Source organism: Gekko japonicus, unplaced genomic scaffold (genome assembly GCF_001447785.1).
Source record: "Gekko japonicus isolate JY-2015 unplaced genomic scaffold, Gekko_japonicus_V1.1 scaffold241, whole genome shotgun sequence".
Classification (NCBI taxonomy): domain Eukaryota; kingdom Metazoa; phylum Chordata; class Lepidosauria; order Squamata; family Gekkonidae; genus Gekko; species Gekko japonicus.
In genome coordinates this window covers 1,371,913-1,385,466 of record NW_015160216.1, presented here as the reverse complement: position 1 = coordinate 1,385,466, position 13,554 = coordinate 1,371,913, and the positions used below count along the sequence as shown (strand labels likewise).

General features: G+C 43.1%; 1 protein-coding gene across 1 annotated transcript in view; it reads right to left on the bottom strand.

Annotated features, from left to right (window-relative positions):
* The window catches only part of COL8A1 (collagen, type VIII, alpha 1), a 39,406-nt gene extending 26,367 nt beyond the window's left edge, over positions 1–13,039 (bottom strand). Inside the window, 1 exon segment of the mRNA XM_015410675.1 lies at positions 12,943–13,039. The gene's annotated coding sequence lies outside the window, so the exon portion shown is untranslated.
* Positions 13,040–13,554: the final 515 nt, after the last annotated feature.

The window sequence follows — 13,554 nt, the reverse complement described above, 5'->3', positions numbered from 1 at the left end:
TCCTCCTCCTCCTCCTCCTCCTGCTGCTGCTGCTGCTGCTGCTGCTGCTGCTGCTGCTGCAGGTACATAGTTGCTGAACTAGCCAATGCTGGGCATTTGAACAGTCATGTGCTTGAACAGTGCAGAGCTAGCACCGCCGTCCCTCCAGTGCCATCTCACTATTCCAGGATGGAAGCCACCAGATTTGAGGCTCCCCAGAGGAAGTTTACACTACAAAATACCTTTTGAAATCATCACATATGACAAATCTACACAAAAGATTAACATATGTGGCTCAGTGGTAGAGCATTTGCTTTGCTTGTCAAAGATCCCAGGTTTAGTCCCAGGAATCTCCCTTTAGAACCCTTTGGTGCCGTGGTTAAGTGCGCGGAGTCTAATCTGGGAGAACCAGGTTTGATTCCCCACTCCTCCACTTGCACCTGCTGATGTGATCTTGGGTCAGTCACAAGCTCTAGCACAGCTGTCCTTGAAAAAGAGCAGTTTGTGTCAGAGCTCTCTCAGCCCCACCCACCTCACAGGGTGTCTGTTGTGGAGAGGGGAAGGGAAAGGAGTTTGTCAGCCGCTCTGAGACTCCAAGTGAAGGGCGGGGGGTATAAATCCAATCTCTTCTTCTTCTTCTTCTACTAAAAGAATCCAATATGAAAGATTTCTACCAGAGAGCTGCTGCCAGTCAGGGTAGACAATTCTGACTGAGATAGACCAGTGGTCTGACCTGGTATAACGCCACTTCCTATGTTCATGTGTAAGGAAGTTTGGCTCCCCACACACACTGTGCAGAGACACCTCTCAAGCTGCCGCTGTTACAAAGTCCTTGGCAATGAAAAGCAACAGAGGAAGCTCAGTAGATTTTGTGGCCAGGGCATCCCGAGAGAAACCACATCAATGTTCTACATTGAGTGCTGGACGTATAACCTGTTATCATCCTCTAAGCCATCGAGTGACTGCTCATTTCAGCCTTTTCTAATGAATGATTGGAGCCCAGAGTCCGCAAGGCTGTGACATGAGCCAATAGGATTGAATTACTTGCATGTTCCAGTGACCAAGAAAGCTCCTTGGAAGGGAAGCTTCTGCTAAAAGAGATGAGATAAAAAGAATTTTTCTTAATTAATGGCACTGAACCCCAAGGTTTCAGAAGCCATGTTGGTTTACAGGCACATATAACGAGGGTTTACAGTCTTCTGGCCACCTGATTGACACCATATATCACAGAAAAAATTCTAAATAGACCACAGATGCTTGTATTTGTAAAAGATACCTTGCAGTTTCAGAATTGATGCTGGGAAAAGAATACCTAACATGTCTAATTACACATCCTGCCAATTATGTATGTAGGTAGAAACATGTAGCTGGGGAGACAAGAGCATTTGTTAAAACTTTGAAGGTTACTGACAAACACATGTGCAGACTAGTCTGAGTCTCTTAATTTGATAAAATTCACAACTGAGTCTAGTACTGACCACTAGATGGCACCACTGATCCACACAGTTCACCTAAATGGCTGATGCACACAGGCCCAAACAGGTGCATTATTGGCACCGAGCAAGCCACCAGATTTGAGGCTCCCCAGAGGACGTTTACACGTTGCCCACTACAAAATACCTTTTGAAATAATCACATATGACAAATCTACACACAAGATTAACATTATTTTCTACTAAAGGAAACGATAATGCCACTGGGGTTGCCATACTAGTCTATTGCAGCAAATAAATAAATGAATAAAAATATCAAGACTCTTATCATCCTAAACACCATTTTTTTAAAAAAAGCTACCATTTTTTTTAAAAGCTACCTTACTTTATAAGCTTTCATGGATAACAGTCTACTTTGTCAGAATCTAAGAATTTTGTAATGCGTGAAGCACCCCTAATGGCCAATTCAAAGGAGATTGGGAGAAAAAAAACCCACATAATGGCTGTTGAGTTGAATTCCCATTAACTGATATCTTGGGCCCAGTGACCAGCTTCATTAATGTTCCCCTAAACATGTTATGCTTGCAGTTTATGGTAGAAAAGTTCTGACAACCTTATACTTTGTATAACTTGTGCTACTCAGCACAAACTGAACTTCACAGCCCTCCTGCACAGTGTAGGTTGAGACAGGCAGCAGCTGCCTCAAGAGTGATTCGGAGAGTTTTTGGGTCCAGAAGGAGACTTCATTATGTGACTGGCACCTCCGTATGGTTTGTCTATATGCACTGCCTCAGTTCCTGTGATGTCAGCAACACCATTTCAGGTCTTAGTGCTTTGAAACCTGAGTTTTTTAAGGATTGAGAGAGGGAATGAATAGGACACAGTCTGTAAAGCCCCATATAACAAATAAAACAAAAGAATGCTCTCCTGATGAAAGACGGCAAGCCTTTAACACTATCTTTCCTGATAATGTCATGCTGAATGTAATGACTGATTGACCACAGTAATAAAGCCATGATGGCAATAAAGTATCTATTATGTTTTCTTTCTTCTCTAATTTCCCTACTGTATATTTTCATATGACTTTCTAAAGGAAAAGCCTTGAAATACCAAGCAGCAAGTTTGGTACATTCCTTCCAACAGGGTGAGGAAGCCAAAAGAGTGCCCGAATGCCTGGTGACCTTTTGCTGCACACTGTGAATTTCGCTCATTGAAGGTGATGCATACCTAGGCGTCATTTCTCAGCCCCCCCCTAAACCAATCCCTTCTTCTTTCCTTCTATTTGTCATTCTGTGACAGTTCCCCAAACAAAGGAAGGGCTGGGAGAATTTGTCTCAGTACATTCTGAAAACTGCTCCCGAGTGCTGTGGATATGAATGTCACTTCTAAGTCCATGGCACCTTCCCAAAATGTGAAGGGCCCTGGAAGAATAAGGCTGCTGTTCACATCTAGGACAGGGGGCAACACTTTCTGTTAGCGCCCATCTAGACGGTCACTGCAAGGCTGCAACTTCTTCAAAGTCCCCTTTTGATGTTGCAACAGGCTCTTAGGTGTGGTCAAGCACAACATGACCACAGGCTCAATCACACCTCTGGGCTTACAGAACAGGATGTTGACTGCTCATGCAACATCTGGCATCCAATGCCAAGTTCCCACCTGCATGTCTTGTCACTATCCCAGAATTTTTCTGCCCTCTTTTCCACTCTAAATTTGACCCATTGATTTTCATCACTCACAGGATGTGATATGACGTGTGGCCAGGCCTAAGAGAAGTCATACTAGATGAGGAACTCACATGATGGTCAATGCAATGTACAGCCTCACCCAATGTAGGTTTAGCTCAGAAATAAGTGCCACAAAATTCCATGGGACATGCTAGTTAAGGATTGATGTTGACTAAACAGCCACAATGTAATCACTTCCCTGTGCTCCAGCAGATACATAGTCAAAACCACAAATAAGAGCACTCGAAAAAGACAAGAGTATCAGTGCTAGCCACTTCCATTCCACAGAATGCCTGGCAACTATATCACCATCTGCTAGTCACAATGGATTGAATCCACAGATGTTTTTCAGCTGGTGTATTGACACTTTCCCTTTTGGAATAGATCCAGTACACTGGCCCATTCCACTCACTTTGCTCCACTTGCAGTACCTTTGATTCAACCCAATTTTGCGTACTGATATCCCCACATTAGCCATGATGAAAGTCACCATGATGACAGCAGGAACACCAAGATGGTGACATGTAACTCATTCCTTACCCTCTCTTACACACAATGCATCAGCAGGCCCCCAGGAAGAGCCCACTGTACCTTCTCCATCACAGACTTCCCCAACCCTGTTATGCCAGCACTTGTGGATCCTCACTTGTCTTCTGCAGGGCAGTGTTCCCTCTAAGCTGAGTTAGTGTGAGCCAGCTCACAGTTTTTTAGCCTCCGGCTCACACATTCTTGTCTTAGCTCAGGAAGGACGGCTCCAGAGCAAACTGATGTATGCAGTAGCCAAATCGCTTGCTCACAACTTTAATGCCAGCAGCTCAGAAAGCAAAATTTTTGCTCACAAGACTCCACAGCTTAGCGGGAGCATTGCTGCAAGGTGCCAAATAAGGAACAGCCTTTCCCCTGTGTATGTTGGAGGGTTGTGGGCAGACAAGAGATGCATTGAGATAATGCAATGGCAAAATACCTCAGAATGTCTCTTGCCTTGAAAGCCCTACAGGATTGTCATAAATTGGCTGCAACGGGATTGCACTTTTCACCATTTCATTTAGACGTTTAGACCCTGCTGTTGTCTCCAGTGGGGACTTAAGGGGCTTAGATCTTTGTTCTCTTGACCTCTCTTGACCCTCACAATAACAGTTTTGCGAGTTAGGCAGGCTGAGAGGGCGTAACTGACCCAAGGATCCCTAGTGAGCTTCCATGGCCGAGTGAGGATTTGATCCTGGCTCTTCCAGATGCTAGTCCTGCACGCTAACGACTACACCGTGCTGTGTCCCAATGACAAACAATGTGTAGTGGCTCAAATACTTGGGTCTGGGTTGTCATCGGGGGATTGATTAATTGAGAAAGGAGTGGTGTAGATGACACAGATAGAACAGTTCTCTGCGATTTTCTATGCCTTAGCCAAGCTCTCCAATTCCTTCTGAGTGTGAGCACACCCAGTAGTTCCTTTGACATCTATTTGTTGGATTTTCCTGGTGGGGGAACTAGTCTTGTAATCAGGATAAGATTTCCCCATCTACAGAGAAAGTTATTTCATAACTGTGTCTTCTAGTTATTGTTGGTGTGCCTCCATGTGCCCTCATCGTGGTCCTGCCCAGAGGACTGAGTCGGAGATGTTGGCACCGTGGATCCCCATAGGAGGAGTGTTTTGGTGTTTCCCAGCAAAGGTGGCTGTGCTCCCATTGCCTTCCTAAATGCAAGCTGGGAGCTTACTGGGATTTGGGAGTGCTGGCCAACAGTACAGGGCATGATCAGCTACATCCTCATGGTCAGACTGCTGGTTGGCTAGTTGATCTTCCCATATTCCAGAGGAAGGAGGACATTATTCCGCCTGTTCACTGCTCTGCCTACTTTTGGAGTGGTTGTGGGGGTTGGGATGGATTATGTTCAGGGTTTATACTTTGAGGTATAAGAAACCCCTACCATGGGACCCCTTCCCTTACCCTCATGGGTGCCTTATCCTTGACGTCTCAGCTGCATTAGTAGAGTTGAGGTTTGTTATGGGTGTATGTCAAATCTACAGTCCTGACGTAGGGTTCCTGCAAGGAGTCTGAGAATAGGTAGGGATAGATGCATGGTTCTGTAGATATCAGGGCACAGTGATGTGACCCCACTGCATTGTCCACACGTATTGATATGTAAACAATGTCACCTTGCTGGGGCTTATGTACTCCTCATGCTGTGGCATGATTGCCTGCTATGGTTAATTGGGGCATATCTAGAGTGTCACATGACATGGCACATCACTTCCAATTTTTCAGCTAGAAATGACATTGTGGCATCATGTGATGCTATCCCACCTGTCTCTGTCCCACCCCCAAATCCTCCCACTGGTTCACAGCCAAGTGCTGGCAACCCTGATTGCACCTGTCCCTCCTTGCTTGAAAAGAGTGGGGAAAGAGAAACAAGCTCTTTCATCTGTCCTCATTGCAACACAGAGATTGAAAGCACTGCATATGTCCTGGCCCAGTTTGGAGGGGAGGGGGAAATGAGCTCTTTGTAGCCTCTCTTTTGCAATGCAGACATTAAAATAATTGTTTCTGTTCCTTCCCACTTTGGCTGGGAGGGGAAATATCCCTTTTGCAACTTCACTGTGTTGTTATTTTGCTGAAGGAGCGGGGTGAACCTGACTCAAACTGCTGCCAAGTAAGTCTGAAGCTGCCTATTGGTCAGAAGCCCAATCACAGTTGAGCCCCTGCTCTGAAGTCTGAAGCTGCCTATTGGTCAGAAGCCCAAACACAGCTGACCCCCTGCTCAGCTGTGATTGGGCTTCTGACCAATAGGCAGCTCCAGACTTATTTGGCAGCAATTTGAGTTGTTTGATACCATCTGAACCAGTGTTCCCTCTGAGTTAGTATGAGCTAGCTCAGTTTTTTAGCCTCCAGCTCACACATTTTTGTCTTAGCTCAGGAAGGATGGCTCCAGAGCAAACTAATTTATGCAGTAGTCAAATTGCTCACTCACAGACTTAATGCCAGTAGCTCACAAAGTAGAATTTTTGCTCACAAGACTCCACAGCTTAGAGGGAGCATTAACTGAACAAACTTCTGATCAATTCACATTCTGCTCATGAGTGTCAAACAAGTTAAGTTTGTCAGCCAAACAGCGTCGTTGAGAAATTCATAGCATCCCTACTTTAAGGTTGCCCTAATATATTTCTTCTCAACTTTGTGGTTTAAATGAAGGCATTCATTACATAGAACTCTCTTTCTTCAGGACATTTTTGGAAATTTTCTCTATTTCAGTGATTTTTCTTTTTCGTATATTATTTTCCTTAGGTACCTTATATAACCACTTGGTGATGGTAAAGTTGGGCCAATACTACACTCAATTAATGGAATGGAATCCAAGAAAGACTGGAACAACTGAGATTCCTGTGAGTGGATTCTTAAAATACTTTGTTACTTTAACAGAAAATCTAAATCCTTACATTTCACCATTATTTGTACACGCTTAGAAAAAACCTGGCATTTAAAACTGCCAATGGACACTGTTTCTCTGTCTAAGGTTTTATAAGAGAATCTTTTTCCTAACAATATGACCCATTTTTTCAAAAACCTATATTAATTTAATGCATTCTTTTTGGCATTGAATGAAACATGCAGCAATATCATTTGGGAGTGAAATGAGGAGTGGGTGGCATTTAGATGCAGGAAATCCAAAAGGGGACCTCCTGTTTTTGATGGAGACAATTAGAGTGTTGGTCCTGGGCAGAAACCAGAATTTCTATTGGATACAAATGTCTTTGGCAACTGACATTAAGCTTGGAAGCTCACAGAACTCTATAAGATTTTGAGGCACATAAAATTAATAACTTTGAATGTGGAGTAAACCACTGTCTACAACGTGATCTAATTTTGTGCATCAGGCTAGTCTTCATAGACATGCTCCAACTGTCCCTACTTCCCAAGGACAGTCCCTAGTTTTTGTTCGATGAAACAATGTCTGGTTGCGTACCTATGTTTTCCTTTTTTTCAGAGATAGTCATTTGAGTTCAGTGGGACTGACTCCAAAATAAGGGAGCACACAATTGTAAATCTGCAACAGTTATCCAGGGATGAAAGAGAGACAAAACAAAACCTCATGTGTTGCCAAAGGCTGCAACACACTCTCCTACATTTCACAGATGCTGGATTGGGTGCGGCTATGGGTGAAATCAGCTCACCTAGCAGCGTGGTCTGGTGGAGAATGGAGAAGCCAATACAGTCTAGTCTCAGCTGTGCCACAGACAGGTTCTAAAACTTCATAGAACAGATAATAAAACTCATGAGGCACACCAACTACATGTATCACATTTAAACCCATTAGAAAACATTGGTCTGATTTTACACCTAAGGAACACTGAGGCATAAGCAGCCTGTTCAGGATCAGCCAGAGCTTCCATACCATAGAATGCTGACACATGAATAATACTGAAATAATAGAAATGTCCTGACCTGCATAGCCCAGGCTAGCTCGATCTTATCAGATCTCGTAAGTTAAGCAGATTCTGGAAGCCATGGTGGGAGACCACCAGGCAAGTCCAGGGTAGGTATGCAGAGACAGGCAAAGGCAAACCACCTTTGAACATCTCTTGATTTGAAAACCCTGTGAAGGTACCCATAAGTTGGCTGTGACATGATGGCAGGAAGAAAGGAAGGAAGAAAGAGACAGAGAAAGAGAGAGAGAAGAAAAAGAAAGATAGATTGATTTTTGGAAACATGCAAAGTGCTTCCCCTCATTGTACTGAACAGCTATAGCATTCTTGGCATATCCCTGGGCCATTTGAGACTGTGAAATCACTATGTGAAGACTGGGCTTATACTGCAAGCCTTATCAGAATCGATACCCCAGGCACACAGACACAGCACTCAAAGCTCAATTCACCAAGCTCCAGTATCACAGAGAAACCCCCCTGCCCTGAGAATCTTTAGGATGCCCGTCTATCTCATGCCACTGAATGACTGCAGCCCCCCCACCTTCCTGATCACTTGGAGCACAGGAACTAGCCAACAGTCTTATTTAACGCTAAGGCAGCCAGTAGGAAAAGTCATAGGCTGAAAATATCAGCAAATCCATTGAAGAGGATACATTTTATGCCAGTTTCTTGTGGCGCTCTCTCTCTCTCTCTCTCTCTCTCTCTCTCTCTCTCTCTCTCTCTCTCTCTGTCACTGTATTCATTTACTTTTCTCACACACACTCTCTCTCTCTCTCTCTCAATAAGAATGTGTACAGTTAATTCTGTGATCCACAATTTTCAGCTTCTGGCATCACCATAACCCACACATCAAACACGTATCACTCCCCTCCCCATACATACATAGAGGCGTACATGTACATATTTTGTAGTATATAGATTTTCTTAAGCTGCTTTTGGAATGTATAGTGAAAATAAATAAACTAAGTGGTGCTCTCACTTGAAAACTGGGACAGCTGGAATGCAGCTATCCCCCCTGGGGTGAGGTTCTAAACACTGAGCTGCAACGGAACTGCTGGAAGATGTGCTGCAATCCTATGCATAGTTCTCTGAGCAAACATGAAATGAATCAGGCAGCAATCAATGTGACTTCATTATTTTTATTTGTACAATGGGTTGCCTCCAGTAGAAAAGACATTCCCCCAGGGAGGGTTTCGGGGACAAGCAGCAGGCTGCAAGGAGGGAGGACTGCTCCACTAGCTTCTTCTGCAAGCTTTTAAACTGAATCTTACAGTATCTTGTATCTTACAGTAAAGTGAGCTTCCCATTCTCAGCACTGAAGCAGCAAAATAGGGCCACCAACGGACAAGGTGTGTGTGCGTGATAAGTGCTGTCAAGTAACTTCCTACTTATGGAGACCCTATGAATTATTGTTCTCCAAAATGTCCTAACCTTAACAGCCTTGCTCAGGTCTTGCAAACTGAGGGTCATGGCTTCCTTTATTGAATCAATCCACCTCATGCTGGTTCTTCCTCTTTTTCCTGCTGCCTTCAACTTTTGCTAGTGTTGTTATCTTTTCTTTTCCTTTTTTGGCCCCATGAAGGGGATTTTTTAAAATTGCTTTTCTATAAACTACAAAGAAAATAGGAAGGGGAATCTAATATCTACGGGAGAAAGAAAAGTTAACCACTAAAAACCCAAGTAGTAAAGATCATTACATAAGCTTACCTAAGGGACCGCCTTTCCTCATATGTTCCCCCGCGAGCACTTCGGTCTGGGACTCAACACCTCCTGGCAATGCCAGGTCCCAAAGAGGCCAGGCTGGCCGCTACCAGGGCCAGGGCTTTCTCAGTGGCGGCTCCTACCTGGTGGAATGAGCTCCCGGAGGAGATCCGGGCCCTGCGGAGAATTAAATAAATAAATAAATAAATAAATACAATGATTAATCTAATCTATTAATAATACAATGAACTTGAATGTTTAACTTTAGCCTATATTCCCCCAAACCCGATATCAATTACTGTTTAAGGCAATCACAAAAGCATCAAAGATAAATGTAGCTTCTTAAAGGTGGAATTCAGAGTTCCTCAGCATCTCATTTCTTGGCATTTCTTTTCCTCAAATCATAGTCTCTTTTGGGGGCTGCAGCCCCCAACTCCAAATCAGAGACCTCCTCCGATGTTGAAGAAGAGTTTTCACCACTTTCTTTACTCTGGTCGTCATCTTTGTCGTCTTCTCCAGACCTTCCCAGTTGCTGCTTCAAGAACTCATTTACTTTCTTAACAGAGTCAATTCTTTCTTTTTTCTCATTTATTCTGAAGAGTAAGCCTTCGGGAACCAGCCATTTGTACTGTATGTTCTTTGTTCGTAAAAACAATGCCAAGTCTTTGAATTTCTTCCTCTTCTTTCTAATTTCAAATGGAATATCTTTTAGTATCCATATGGTATTACCGTTGATTTTCAGGGGTGTGCCTGATGTTGTTTTCAAGATTTGATCCCTCACATATCTTTTAGAGAATCTAATCACTATTTCTCCAGGCAGATTATTTTTCTTAATATCTTCTGAATATGATCTGTAGACCACATCCATTTCACTTTGAAGATTTCCGTTTTCGAATCTGCCACTGGTGCAAGTAAATCACATAATACTTGTTTTAGATTCTCTCCTTTTGTCTCAGGAACCCTTTGGAATCTCAGGATGAAGCTTGCTTTTTCCATTTGTAGTTGCAAAAGCTGAGATTCCAACTCCTGTATACACTTTTTCACATTTTTAGATTTGGCATTAACTTCCTTCAGTGTTTCTGCTGTTTGCTCTGTTAATTTCTTAGTCTCATTCAGTTCCAGTTGTTGTGCAGCAAAATTCTGGTTCAAAGTGGTTCACAGTGACCAATTGCTGATTGATGTTTGTCATCTGGTCCAGAGGGCTCAATGATTCAGCTAATAGCTGTGAAAGCTCGTTGGTAGCTTCCAGTCTCTACTTCCCGAAGGAGGCTTAAGCTGTGATGGTTTCTCTTTCTCGCCTCTCCCCACCACCATTTTTGAGGATTGTTTACTTTTAGAAAAGTTTGCCAAAGTCTCTGTTTTTCATCAAAATGCTTTACTTGTGCTTTTGTGTGTTTCTTAAATCAGTTCTATGGCTTTTACATCCAGCGCCCTCTTTTTAAAATGCTCTGTTTGGATTTCGCATCTGGGAGTTCCCCCCCACGTTCGCTTAAATCAGGGGGCTTTCTCGCCAAAGCTCAGTGTTCTGCTTTCAACTCAACTCACAGTTCATCATTGGTCTCTAGACCCGGTTGAGGTATGTGTATATCGCTCGATCTTCATGCGCTTGTCCTGGTCAGTGACTCTTAAGCCATTCGGCCGCACAGCGATAGGACCTTCGGGGTGGAGGGAAGCCTCAATTCCCCGGCATCGAGCCAGTTGAAGAAGCTATCCCCCAAAAGCCACCTGGCTAGGAGCCCTATCCCAAAGAGCTCCGGGGGGGTAGTGAACAGTTGCCCACCCCTAGCCACTGGGGTTCAGATCGCGACCCCAGGAGCTCACCAGGGTCATGTCCACCATCGTGCCGCCAAAAACGGAAGTCATATTATTATCTTTTCCAGTGACTCTTGTCTTCTCATAATTGGGAATTCTATATACTAAGTATGTAGAAAAAATAGGGCTTTATAACTTAAACAAAATAAATAAATCAAAAAAATCCTGGTGAGGACTGAGAGAGCCCAGGAGGCATGGAACGCTCATCCGGAGATGGGGAAATTGAACTATTCAGGCCTTTGAGAGCTTTTAGAATCTTGGATGGCAAGATTTGGGTTGGCGGGCGAATTTCCAAATCATTTGTTTCCCTGTACCCATTAACAGTTTGTTCTAATAGCAAATTTCATGGTAGAAAGTTGTGAAAAGGGGCCCACCCACTAGATACCCAGTTACAAATTAGTGGGTATGTATAGATAGTCACTGCAGTAAAATATCTGCAAAAGTTTGACTGTCACTACATTATGGATTATTCTGATCTGCTGTAACCTCTTGCAGAAAGGGAAATCACCAACTTGCTCAAAGGAATGGCCCACAAATCAGTACCCGATTCTGTTCCTTCCATTAACTTGCTGCAAGCTTGTCAACTAGAAGAAGAAGAAGAAGAAGAAGACGAGATTGGATTTATACCCCGCCCTTCACTTGGAGTCTCAGAGTGGCTTACAAACTCCTTTCCCTTCCCCTCCCCACAACAGACACCCTGTGAGGTAGGTGGGGCTGAGAGAACTCTGACACAAACTGCTCTTTTTCAAGGACAGCTGTGCCAGAGCTTGTGACTGACCCAAGGTCACATCAGCAGGTGCAAGTGGGGAATCAAACCTGGTTCTCCTAGATTAGAGTCTGCACACTTAACCACTACACCAAACTGGCTCTCTACACCAAACTTGAATAAATTCTCCAAGGCCCTATGTACAGAATAAGGATTACAGTATACATGACTACGGTAATCATTTATATAGCCCTTGTTAAGTGCTTAGCAGGTTTAAAACTTCATGTACCCAACTAGGCCATTTTTTTGTAAGCTGTCAGAAAAACATTGTGAGCCATCACTTTTCACATCAATAGTGACGTACATTTTTTAAATATGGTAATCTTACAATAAGAATCCAAATAATCTATTTGCTGAACATAAGGATTAATACTCTGTTTAAAAACTATCCACCCATAAAACTAGAATACAGGAAATGTCTTGCTAAGCAAATGGATTTTTCTTCCAAAAGTCACACTTGAGAACAGACAATAGTCATAGGCTTAGGATGACTGTGGATACAATGAGCTAATGTCTACTCATCAGAAGTATTTCCATTGTAGAGTCAGAATACTGGTCATACTGAGATACAATAAACACCAAGAGTGATAGAGTTTTTCTGTTCTGTTCTGGATATCGCCAACATGATAACAGTAATGACACATTATATCCTCCCCCCCACCTCGCCAACAAGCACTGATTTTACTAAGAGAAAGTGGATGTGAATAATTCTCATTACAAATAATTGCTTTCTACCTGTGACAGAGGCTCTGAAAGAAAGCTTCATCATCAGAAATCTTTGAACACACAAAGGGAAATGTACAAATATTTCTAAATGTTACATAAAAATTACCACCCCCTTTGCCCATTCCACAATAGGGCTTGGTTTTGTGAGGTATTTCCTTTAATGCTCAGCATAAACATCCTGACAGTTTCTGCAAATCATTCTGTAGGGCAGTTTTAGGTTTCTTTTTGCTTGAAATTTAAGTACTAAGCTTGTGGCAACCTGTCAAGTAACTTATCACGTTCTGGAAACTTGATTGTTTTGAAAGTCCCTGTGTTAATAATCAGTTATGTTCAAGCTTAGCACTTGTAGGTTGAAAATTTGGATTTCCATGTGGATACACTTACATTAAGACTTTGGGGAAAGGTTGGAGCTGTGGATAAGTGCACTAGGGTTTTCAGAGGCCGGAGGTCTTCATCAGTTTCCAGTGAGCACAAATATATATCTTTATTGCCAGCTCCTAGGGGGGGAAAAGAGTTGTAAAGTTACACCTTGGGCTGTAACACAGGAAACTGAGCATTTTCAAAATACACAGGGAAATTTTGTCAAACCACCATCGCAAACCAAACATCTGAATAAAATTTCCAAACATAAATCCTAAAAGTAAGATTTTATAACCAAGTTTAAGGTCTGATTTTATGAACTGATCTTTCAGCAAAGCAATATAGCTGATTCAGGTAATTCTTTCTCAAGTAAAGCTCACCTATGATGGGAGAACAGGATGGTGCCAGCTCATTGCTCTGTCAGTCCCGCCTTTGGGCTTTCATGCATGCAGTTCAGAACACAGAGATCAAAACTGTGTAAATATATATTCCACACGTGTTATGTCCACACATGGACATTCAGAAGTCCTGGATGCAGGGTCACCATCATGGTGGCCAGGATGGGAAGTCATAATTTCAACCTCACAGTAATGCCAAACCAGGATTTGGTGTTACCTGAGGGAGCCTCAGCTTCAC